Below are 12911 nucleotides of genomic sequence, written 5' to 3' on the forward strand. Positions count from 1 at the left end.
CTCCTTCAAACGATCGTTTGAGAATCTCCTTAGGCTGGTATAGAGTGTTTCAATGATCTCTGAATCAAAGGTAATTCTTTTTGCCACTTAAGGGGATATATCTACGAGTCACCACCCCTAAGGCGTCTCGTCGTGGTATCATGGCAACTCAACTCCTCGCTACGTTGACAACTGCTCACCACCTTCTTAAGTGTGGAATTGTTGTCTACCTAGTGAACCTTCGTTATCTGTTTCACTCCATCCCTTTGGATATGTGCTTCGTGTCTCATCTCGAGAGATGTTGCTATGTCTCACTCCGTGAGTTAATCCTGAGTTGTTCGATCTTCGAGAAGATCGATCCTTCTAGAGTTTTTCCTTTCCTCCCGTTGTCATGTTGGTTGAAGTTCTCAAAGCAAGACGTCGAGATCAAGATGATGCAATGAATCAACATCCTCGGGAAGGGCAGTTGGATTGAGAAGATCGTGATAGTTTTGTGACCCCCTTCCTTCTTACCTCACGACTTGAATCTCGGGCCGAGATTCTTGTTTAGTGGGGGTGAGCTGTCACAGCCCTAGCTTTAGCTTTGCTTGTGGGCTAGTCTTGGTTGTTGCATCATGTTTAAATTTTGCTTAAACTTGAAATGGGGATGTTCAAACCCTAGCACCAAATGAAATGCAACTAGGATCAAAATAAAAATATTATCAATGAACCCAAAATGCCCTTCAGAAAAGTTCATGATTTTTGAATTGGTCTAGAACCTCTGCCAAAAATGGTGCACACTTTTCTAGGTCATTAATGGATTTTTAAATTAACTCATATTGTATTTGAATTGGAGCTATTAATTAATATAAAATATTTGGTAGCTCCAAATATTCTGAAACTTACTGAGGGCCTCTGAAACAATTCAGTTACTGCCCAAAAATATTTTTAGGATTTATAAAAATGATTTGGTTTATAAACTAAATCAATACAGAGAAAACAAATAGAAAAATAGAAAATAGGAAAGAGAGAGAGAGAAGATACTCACCTGGCCTCACCCACTTGGGCCTCCTTACCTGGCGGCCCAGCCAACTAGCCCAGCCCACCAGGGGCATACCTGTCTTCAACCTCTGCCTACTGGCAGAGGCGAGGCCGAGCACGGTGCCCGCTCGGGCCGGCACGTAGCTACCAACCTAGCTCTCCCTGGCCAGCGCGACGCTAGGGATCGCCACCCCGTGGCCATCTGGAATCCGCTGACCCCCTCCCTCTCGCTCCCTCGTTCTCCCCATCATGGCCGAAGCCGCCATGGCCACCGCCAAGAACCACCGCGGCCAGCCACTCCCTCGCTCCATCTCCGCCTCCCTGAGCTCCGTATCATCTCCAGCTTCATCCTCGACGAGCCAAGCCTCGCCGGACGCCCTGCAAGGCCGACTCCGTCGTCTTCTTCTTCCACGGGCATTGAAGGTCGTCGTCGTCGATTCGCCGGAACCCGTACTTCCCCGGCCTCTCCAGCAGCACCGGACGACCCGTGGTGAGCCGTTGACCCGTTCCCCCCTTGCCCCGTTGTGCCTCGCGTCCTCTAGCAGCTGCCCCGCAAGCTCCCGCGCCGCCGTCCACCATGGTCGTTGCTCCCGCGGCCATCATGCACCTCCGCTCGAGGTTGTGCCTCCGGCGTGCTCCTGGAGCAACGACGAGTCCAACGCATCCCCTATCTAGCTTCCCCGTGCACTGGAACCACGCGGCCACGCATGCCCGAACTCTGGCGGCCGCAAAAGAGCTTGCCGCCACGGACTCACTTCCGGTGAGCTCATGCCACCCAGCCCCTCCCGTCTGCCCTAGCAGATGCGCACGAACGTCAGCTCTCCGTAGAGACAAATCCCTCCTCAAACCGCCGCCTGTAGTGCGAGCCCGAGCAACTCCGGCGTGCCTCCGCCGTTCCCGTGGTCGCCGCCGACAGATCTCCGGTGTGATGACGGGGCACATTTAATCAGAGGCTAATCACCCCGCTAACCAACCCCCTAGGCCACTGACACATGGACCCCACTCTCTAATTAACTCCAGCTTTATTTCCTGTTTAGATTAGTGTTAATCTAGCGGACCCCACGTGTCAGTTTGACCGTGGCCAAGTCAGCGTTGACTGGTCCCACCTGTCATCCACCCAAACCAGCCCTGAGACACTGACGTGTGGGTCCGTGCTGTCAGGTTTGACCTGGACCCGTTCTGTTGACCTGCTGATGTCATAGTGATGCAGTGCTGACGCAATAACTCATTTTCAGGATTTAATTTAATTCAGGAAATTCCAGAAAATGCCCAAAACTTCTAAAATTCATATAAATTCAACCGTAACTCCAAATGAGATAAATTATATATGAAAAATGATCAGAAAAATCCAATCTATCCATCTGTAGAATTTTCATGCATGATAGAACAACTTATGGCTGCTGTTTAGGCCAAATCTTAAAATGGCATTTAAACCTTCACATATGGAGTTTGAATTTGAACCTAGGGTTCAAACCAACTTCATTTAATCTGTTGCTAGTTGCGTTAGCTCAAATCACAGCATATTGCCATGTCATGATCATGCATCATATTGTGCATTGCATTGATTGTGTTCTTCCTTGTTTGCCGGTGTTTGTCCCCTCTTGATAGACGTGGTTCCGATGATGAGTTCGATGACACCGATGAAGAAATATACTATCTTCAGAAATGCCAGGCAAGGAAAACCCCCTTGTTTATTCCGATACAACCCCACTCTCTCGCTCCTGCTCAATTTTAATGCATTAGGACAACAACGACTCACGTGTTACTTGCTGTGGTAGTTGAACCCCTTTCCTCTGCATGACCTATCATTGCCACAGTAAATAGATGAAACCCACTAGCATGAGTAGGAGTTGTTTGAGCCCTGATGTGCCTACTCATTCATGCGTGTTGTCATGCCTGCTACTGCTTAGAGTTGAGTCAGGCCTGATTCATCGAGGATGAATTGGAATGGTGTTGAACATGTCCTACTGTGTGAGCTAAGTGTGTGAACACGATTTGGTAAAGGTAGCGATGAGAGGCCATGTAGGAGTACATGGTGGGTTGTCTCATTGAAGCCGTCCTCAGGAAGTGAGTTCTATGTTAGTGATCCATGAAACAATTACTACCACGCATTGGGCCCGAAACCAATGGACCCTCTTGGCTTCTTAATCACCCTTGTCCTCTATCCAGGAGTTGGAAGTGGTTTTTGGTGTTTGTGGTATGCTGGAGGCCGTGGGCAGCGCTGACCCGAGGGGTGGGCTGTGATGCCATAGGCACGTGACACGGTGTACCGGGCGCCCATTTGGTGTCTCGGGAACCCTGCACACATCATTCGGGGCCGTATGTGGAAACCTCGGCCGGACTCCCTGCAGATGGAACCTGAATAGGCGATAAACCTGGACTACAGACTTGAGTGTTTAGGTAGGCCGTGGCCGACACCCTCGTTGGGCTTCCACTTGAAGGTTTCCGAGTACATGTCGTGTAAACGGCGGTAAGTGGTGAGAGCGTGTGTGATGAAGTACACCCCTGCAGGGTTAACATCATCTATTCGAATAGCCGCATCCGCGGTAAAGGACCTCTGGGTTGCCTATACAGTTCATAGACAAGTGAAAGTGGATACTCTAAAATATGCAAGATAAGCATGAGTGCTATGGATGGCGTTCTCGTAGGGAGACGGAAGCGGATCCATAGTGGTGTATTGGTTGGTGAATATGTGTACTCGTGTGCGTCACCTCAAAAGAGTTACTTGCAGTCGTAGTTCAGGATAGCCACCGAGTCAAAGCTGGCTTGCTGTAGTTAAACCCCACCATTCCCCTTTGTTGATAATGATGCATATGTAGTTAGTTCTGATGTAAGTCTTACTAGGTACATTTGTACTCACGTTTGCCTATTTTATGTTTTTGCAGAGAGACTTCAGTCTCACTAGTAGTTCCGCGTGAACTTCGACGTTTAGCTTGTTACGTCAGCTACGATCTTGTGCCCTCGGCAGGATCTTGTAGATAGTCAGGCTTCTCAGCCTTTTTTCATTTGTAGATGTCTGTACTCAGACATGTTAAGCTTTCGCATGTGCTTTGACTTGTATGCTTTGAATGTTGGGTCATGAGACCCATGTTTGTAATGTCTCGCTCCTCGGAGCCTAATGAATAAATACTTGAGTTGTAGAGTCATGTTGTGATGCCACGTTGTATTTGCACATATTGAGCATATTGTGTGTATGTTATTGAAATGCTTGGTATGTGTGGGATCTGACTATCTAGTTGTTTATCCTTGGTAGCCTCTCTTACCGGGAAATGTCTCCTAGTGCTTCCACTGAGCCTTGGTAGCTGCTACTACTCCGAAACACTCAGGCTGGCCGGCATGTATCCTTCTTCGTTCCTGTGTCTGTCCCCTTCGAGGAAATGTCACGCGGTGTCTACCGGAGTCCTGTTAGCCTGGTACAGCCCGATTTACCGGAGTCCTGCTAGCCCAGTTGCTACACCCCAGATTCACTCGCTGATGACCGACATGTTCGTTGTTGGGTCATGTATGCCTGTCCCTGTAAGTTAGTGCCACTTTGGGTTCACGACTAGCCATGTCAGCCCGGGCTCCTTGTCATATGGATGCTAGCGACACTATCATATACGTGTGCCAAAAGGCGCAAATGGTCCCAGGCCTGGTAAGGTGACACCCGTGGGAATACCGTGCGTGAGGCCGCAAAGTGATATGAGGTGTTACATGCTAGATTAGTATGGCATTGAGTCGGGGTCCGGACACATGGTACACGAAAAGAACTTCCAGCCCAACCAGCCCCAAAACAACAAGAACAAATCTGAGGGGAAAGGCAAGTTTGATGCAAAGAACAAGTCGTCACATTCTACCAACTTCAAGAAGAATTCTCATAACGGGAAGGGATGCAAACCTCAATTTTGGTAGCATCGCACAAAATTTATATGGCTGCCTCTACCTGCTGTCAGCTAACCCCTCATGGTGCTCCAGGTATTCCTACATTCATAACTAGGTACAATGACCACCACAAGATGAAATAAGCTTATTCGTACGTTGACTTGTTGATTGCAGTGCGGAACGATCCTGTCATGTGTGGAAGAGCAAACAAGCAGTGCAACCGAAGGTGGAAATCAACCAAGGACTTATGAAATTATATATAATCTTCCTCGGGCAGGTCAGTATCCCCTTCGTCCAGATGATCGTGTTTTGTCATGCCGAGCTATTGATATGTGCTACTGTTTTGCAACACCGTTTAAGTATAGCTATTGTTTTCCTATCTTTTCATATTAAGGAAAATGAAGATGATTTCAGGGGAACTGCACAATAGGGACTCATGTCGAGTCATCTCTATTGCCTCATGTGTTTGCTGCAAATGTGTCAGCATAAATTGCAAGATGAGGCAGCTAGCCGGATGTGGAGTTGCCAACATGCTCAAAGTGCTCGCAACATTGAGAAGAAACAAGCATGCCCAGGAAATTAATGCGTGCGCAGGGAGGCCCTTTGCTCAGAGAAGCATCGACCGATTTTATTTATTTCCACAACTTCTCACAGCTTGGTATTGGTTATAGTATGGTGAATTATTGAGATGCATAAACATGCTGAACTTTTGTTCTTCTGAATGTTAGTATGCATACCGTATCTTCTGAAGCATAGTTTAATGTGAGTGTCTGCATCCAGTACCGCATCCTCTAATTTGGTGGATGCCAAGTTGAAAAAGGTTACCAATGAGTAGCCATAAGCTGGAGGCGTCTCTTTTCTTTCTTTCGAATGGGCAGTAAGCTGGAGAGTGTCTCGGGATGCCTCTAGCACAAGGCCCTCCAGTACGAAACACGGCCAGCCGACTGGGCCGATACAAAAGAATATCCATCTTAAAACCTATTTGTTTTTGTTTTTTGCGAGGAGAAGCCCATATTTCTTGAAGAGGGGGCGATCCCAGAAAAACCCTCCTTCCTCCTCGCTTCCACTTATACTCCCTCCGTCCAGGTTTATTAGGCCCATGGGCCAATTACTAAGACCAAGAAGATGCACACAGAGAAAATAAATCTCCTTAATTTACTCCATAACCACCCTATTAAATAGGCCTAGTAACGAACCAGGCGCATGCAGTGGCCGGCGGGCACATGCATCCTGCATGCATGGCCAGTCAGCCAAGTCCACGCGCCAGCTCCAATGCAGCAACGCAAAAGAAGAGAGCGATTCTTGGGGAAAAGCGAGTAGTTAGTGCAACGGGCCTTATAAACACGAACAACTCGCTCTCCCGCTTCCGTCTCCCCTTAACTCCCCCCGCTCCCCTTCTTCCTCACTCGTCCAGAAAACCCCCGCTCACCTTATTCCTCACTCATACAGAAAACGCCTGCTCCTCTTCTTCCACTCCTACATAAATCCCCAGACCTCCTTCTTCCCCACTCGCACTGCCACTAGGCTCGTCTCTGGCTACTCTTCTCAAACCCATGAGCTCGGCGTGCCGCCCACAAGGAAAATGGAGTCGGCTGGCCCTAGCGTCAAGAAGATGAGGCTCCCGCCAATGGCGACGCCGGTTGTAGATCCCGCACCCGGCAGCGCGGGGAGAAGCGGCGAGCCCCCCCACCCGGATCTGAGGAACCGGTAGAATCTCGGACCGCATCAGCGATCTCCCGGACATCATCCTTGAGGAGATCATCTCGCTTCTCCCCACCAAGGATTGTTGCTGCACACAAGTCCTCTCAACTCGGTGGCGCCCTCTATGGCGCACCGCGCCCCTCAATCTCAACTGTCGTCAGATATCTGTCCTTCCAAAATTTGATCTCCTCAGAGCCATCGTCTCCTCTCACCAGAAGGGCCCCGTTCAATGCCTCTGCATCCCGACACGCTACCCGCTGTCCATACCCGGCACAATGGACGCTTGGTTGACATCCCCTGAATTCGGAAAACTCCAACAGTTTGAGTTGTACCATGACCACAAAAGTTTCATGCCATGAACACACCAAGAATTCATGCCCACACCACCGTTGTCCATCTCACGGCTTTCCTCCTCTCTCCACACCACCACCTTCACCCGGTGCCATCTACCAGACGATCTGGTACAAATGCTTCGACTTCCACTACTAAAAAAACTTTCGCTTGTGGTGGTTTATCTATCGGAGGCCTCACTGCACAACATCATCCACTCCAGTTGCCCTGCCCTGGAGCGATTGCTGGTTGTTTTAGGAATAGAAATCCCTACCAGTTGTCTCCAAATAAAGTTGCCTCACCTTAAAAGCATTGGAATTTGTTTTGAAGGACAACAGCTCATCATCGAAGATGCCCCTTCACTTCAAAGGTTGCTCCTTGATGATTGTTATAAACCTTCACAAATAAATGTCGTCTCTGCGCCCAAACTGGAGACCTTGGGTGTAATTTGTGACATGTTTAATGATCACAAGAAGTTGGTGCTGGGCTCCTCACTTTTTCAGGTACCGTATATTATCATCTACACATTTTTAATCATAAACTACATTTTTCATTTGTGCGCATAAGTTTTATATCATCTTGGAGTACACTTTGGGTACTAATATTGCGTTATATGCTCAATGAAGAGTTTGTCCATTGATAGCCTATCAATGCTGTTGGATTCTATTAAGATCTTATATACTCCCTCTGTTCCATAATGTAGTGCCTATAGATTTTTATAAAAGTCAAACATTATAAACTTTGACCATATTTATAGAGAAAAGTAGGTACATCTAGAATACTAAATGCACATCACTAGATACATCCTGAGTTACATTTTCAGAATGTACATGTTTGGTATTGTAGATGTAGACAGTTTTCTCTATATACTTGGTCAAAGTTGACAAACTTTGACTTTCACAAAAATCTATAGGCACTACATTGGGGAATGGAGGGAGTATCAGAATGTTTAGTTTTGATCTGAACATAATTATTGGCTTGCTGCAATGCTTTCGATCTCTGGAGAATTTATATACAGAGGTGATGATTTCATGCACATTGAAAGCCCATATATATTGTACTAGAATTAACTGTTCAGCTGTCGTTCTTTCGACATACTCTTTTTTCAGACCTTAATTGTTTTCAATCTTCATGTCTACTTAGGCTCAAACACATGGAGCAAAACATATAACCAATCGGTGGCGTAATAAGCACCAGGCTTTTCTCAGTTCTCATGACATTCGTTTGAGGACAATAACGATGGAAGGATATGCATCCAACCAGGCAGACAGAAACTTTGTTACATTCTTCCTGTTGAATGCGAGGTCACTATTGCCCATGAGGCTTAAGTTTTATCGCAAGAGATTTCTCATAGACAGATACGTTCAGCAGCAAAAAAAAGAAGTTTCAGGTGGACAAATGGGCTTCTAAACGTGCTCGGCTTCTATTTACAACAAGTTGTAGTCATCCTGAAATAAAAATTTCTGCATAGGATGTTGATTTTATGGATCAGACCGATCCATTTCTGGGTTTTGTCTCAAAATTTGATGAACAATTTATCCTTGGGCTTTTTGTACCATTCGTAAGCTTGAGTTGTATGTTGTTTCCCTCGTACTCCCCTCCACCTGCCACTACACTGCCCCATCTTCCACGGCTGCTGTTCGTTCCCGTCCGAGGCCTCGCCTTCATTCTACGCCTTGGTTCACTCGCTGTGCCCGCCGCCGTCTGGCGTTGTCAACATGGTCATCAACCAAGAGGAATCAGGAGATGACTGTACGTGGAGAGGCTGACAGTGGGGACCCACCAGGGTCATTGCATTACGCAAGCAGGTGCCTCGTTATTACAAGCCAAAAAATACTTCCTCCTAATTGTTTGACAACTACGTCCCACTCCATTGTCAATGTAGTCAATAAACGAGAAAATTACACAACAAGCGGATAGCACCAGGGACCCAGCAGCTTGCCTAGTTGTTTTTTAGTTTCAGAGACGGAGCTCAACTGCGTGCTGTGTGGGGGCTGTGGCCCGTCTAGCCCACACTTACGCTTTTATTTAAGCACATGACGAGTGCTACGTCTTGAGCTTGCGTTGGTTTTCCTTGAAGAAGTTTTCCTTGCAGCAAAGTAGCATAAGTATTTCCCTCAGTTTTTCAGAACCAAGGTATCAATCCAGTAGGAGGCTCCTCAAAAGTCCCACGCACCTACACAAACAAACAAGAACCTCGCAACCAACACAATAAAGGGGTTGTCAATCCCTTCACGGCCACTTGCGAAAGTGAGATCTGATAGAGATAATATGATAAGATAAATATTTTTGGTATTCTTATGATATAGATTGGAAAAGTAAAGATGCAAATAAAAGTAGATGGAAAGCTTACATGATAAAAGATAGACCCGGGGGCCATAGGTTTCACTAGTGGCTTCTCTCAAGATAGCATAAGTATTACGGTGGGTGAACAAATTACTATCGAGCAATTGATAGAAAAGCGAATTATTATGAGATTATCTAGGTATGATCATGTATATAGGCATCACGTCCGTGACAAGTAGATCGACTCCTGCCTGCATCTACTACTATTACTCCACACATCGACCGCTATCCAGCATGCATCTAGAGTATTAAGTTCATAAAGAACAGAGTAATGCATTAAGAAAGATGACATGATGTAGAGGGATAAACTCATGCAATATGATATAAACCCCATCTTTTTATCCTCGATGGCAACAATACAATACATGCCTTGCTGCCCCTGCTGTCACTGGGAAAGGACACCGCAAGATTGAACCCAAAGCTAAGCACTTCTCCCATTGCAAGAAAGATCAATCTAGTAGGCCAAACCAAACTGATAATTCGAAGAGACTTGCAAAGATAACTTAATCACACATAAAAGAATTTAGAGGAGATTCATATATTTCTCATAGATAAACTTGATCATAAACCCACAATTCATCGGATCTCGACAAACACACTGCAAAAGGAGTTACATCGAATAGATCTCCAAGAAGATTGAGGAGAACTTTGTATTGAGATTCAAAGAGAGAGAAGAAGCCATCTAGCTAATAAATATGGACTCGAAGGTATGTGGTAAACTACTCACAACTCATCGGAGAGGCCTTGGAGATGATGTAGAGGCCCTCCTTGGTCGATTCCCCCTCCGGCAGAGCGCCGGCGAAGGCTCCAAGATGGGATCTCGTGGATACACAAGGTTGTGGCGGTGGAATTAGGTTTTCGTGGTCTGTTCTGATGTTCTCGGGGTACGTGGGTATATATAGGAGGAAGAAGTAGGTTGGTGGACGCTCGAGGGGCCCACGAGGGTGGGGGCACGCCCACCTGTAGGGGGCGCGCCGGGCACCCTCGTGGCCGCCTTGCTTGTTGCTTGACTTCCACTCCAAGTCTCCAAGTTCACGTTTGTTCCAAAAACATCGCTCCCGAAGGTTTCATTCCGTTTGGACTCTGTTTGATATTCCTTTTCTTCGAAACACTGAAATAGGCAAGAAAACAACAATTCGGGCTGGGCCTTCGGTTAGTAGGTTAGTCCCAAAAATGATATAAAAGTGTAAACTAAAGCCCATAAACATCCAAAATGGGTAATATAATAGCATGGAACAATCAAAAAATAGATACATTCGAGACATATCAAGCATCCCCAAGCTTAATTCCTGCTCGTCCTCGAGTAGGTAAATGATAAAAACAGATTTTTTGATGTGGAATGCTACCTAGCATAATTCTCAATGTAACTTTCTTTATTGTGGCATGAATGTTCAGATCGAAATGATTCAAAATAAAAGTTCATATTGACATAAGAAATAGTAATACTTCAAGCATACTAACTAAGCAATCATGTCTTCTCAAAATAACATGGCTAAAGAAAGTTATCCCTACAAAATCATATAGTCTGGCAGTTGCTCTATCTTCATCACACAAAGTATTTAATCATGCACAACCCCGATGACAATCCAAGCAATTGTTTCATACTTTAGTAATCTCAAACCTTTTCAACTTTCATGCAATACATGAGCGTGAGCCATGGGCATAACACTATATGTGGTATAGAATGGTGGTTGTGGAGAAAAAAAAGGAGAATATAGTCTCACATGAACTAGGTGTATCACTCGGGCTATGGAGATGCCCATTAATAGATATCAATGTGAGTGAGTAGGGATTGCCATGCAACGGATGCACTAGAGCTATAAATGTATGAAAGCTCAACAAAAGAAACTAAGTGGGGGTGCATCCAACTCGCTTGCTCACGAAGTCCTAGGGCATTTTGAGGAAGCCCATCATTGGAATATACAAGCCAAGTTCTATAATGAAAAATTCCCACTAGTATATGAAAGTGACAACATAGGAGACTCTCTATCATGAAGATCATGGTGCTACTTTGAAGCACAAGTGTGGTAAAAAGGATAGTAGCATTCACTACTAGAAAAACCCCTACTAATGGCGCACCTAGTATGGCCATTAATGGCGCATCTGTGGTGCGCCATTAACAGCACCCCATTAGTAATTTTTACTAATGGCGCACCGCCTGGTGCGCCATTAGTATCTGGTATACTAATGGCACACCGCGGGTGCGCCATTAGTATGCCTCCCAGGGGCCATGTATATCCAGGTGCTTTGGCATACTAATGGCGCACCACCACTGGATGCGCCATTAGTAACCATGGCATATTAATGGCGCACTTACCAGTGATGCGCCATTAGTATGCTTTGTCATACTAATGGCGCACTATCATGTGATGCGCCATTAGTATGAATATTAGGTTTTTTTTATTTTTTTATTTTCTGTTTTTTGCACAGGTTACAAAATGTATAATTTGACAAAATATAGACAGCACACATCAACAACAGATTCATCGAATACAATAGAAGAATACAATTCATCATATTAGTCTCCGAATACAATTCATCATATTAGTCTCCGAATTGAAAAGACCGAACAAAGATAGAACATTATATTACAAGTCTCAAGACCGCGAGTAGCGAGTTTGTCTTCACATTACAAGTCGATATCGATCATCTAAACTACCATCACATAGAAGAGAGCTGCGGTCATCACGATGAGCATCATCACGATGAAACTCGTCTTCATCCGGTTCCTCCAACGCTCCCTCCCCTCTCCCGCTAGATAGCGGGCGTATCTAGATTCGGCCTCGGCCCTAGTGGTGTACCCTTTGTAACTGTTACCGCTGAATCGGTGAACCTGTCTTCGACACTCCTCCCAGTCATCGTAGACTCCGGGAACCTTACCCTTGTACACGACATACGTCGGGATCGCTATGCACTAGCCAAACGAAACGTTAGTACCAATTCACAGACAATACATAAGCAATATATAATTATGCAACAGAACGATCGGAAGAGAAAAGCAAGACATTAATAGCATCGATTACATCTAAGTTGAACGACTCTCGAAACCAAAGAGACATACTACAAGTTCATTAAAGTTTAATTACAACATGAGCCAATCGATGTTTCAGAACTAGACACAGCATCACTGCTTTTGACTCGACTCAAGGGACCGGAGCGTGGATGAAGCCGCCGTCTATCGTGGGAGTCATGAAATAACGGTCGTTGTCAGCCTGCATTTGTAGCATTGTGTCGATGTCACTGTTGGACGGTTGATTTCTAAGGTAGAACTGCCCCGAGGTACGAAGGACATCTTGATGGATGATTTCTGCAAACTCCAACTGGATGCGAAAGAATTCTTGTCGGAGGTCCGCGTCCTGGATTGCCGACACGCTCGCGGCCCAATCTTTGAGTTTACTCGGTAGCAGAAGTTGATGATGGTCCCGTACGATCGCCCGCATGTGATGGATGGCGTAGTAGGCACCCTTCTGACCGCCAGGCGGCTGCTTGACGCAGCAGAACGTCGTATTGTGGGAGAACACGTGCTTGCCGTACTTACGAATAGGCCTGGTGAAGGTGCCTCCAGATTTGGCGTAGCCGGGGAGAACATCATCAAGAACCTTCTTGACATTTGTGTAGTCTATGTTCGACTGACGGTCCGGGTCGAAATACGTGGCCATGGAATATTTGGGGCT

Source organism: Triticum dicoccoides, chromosome 2B (genome assembly GCF_002162155.2).
Source record: "Triticum dicoccoides isolate Atlit2015 ecotype Zavitan chromosome 2B, WEW_v2.0, whole genome shotgun sequence".
In the NCBI taxonomy this organism is placed as follows: Eukaryota; Viridiplantae; Streptophyta; class Magnoliopsida; order Poales; family Poaceae; genus Triticum; species Triticum dicoccoides.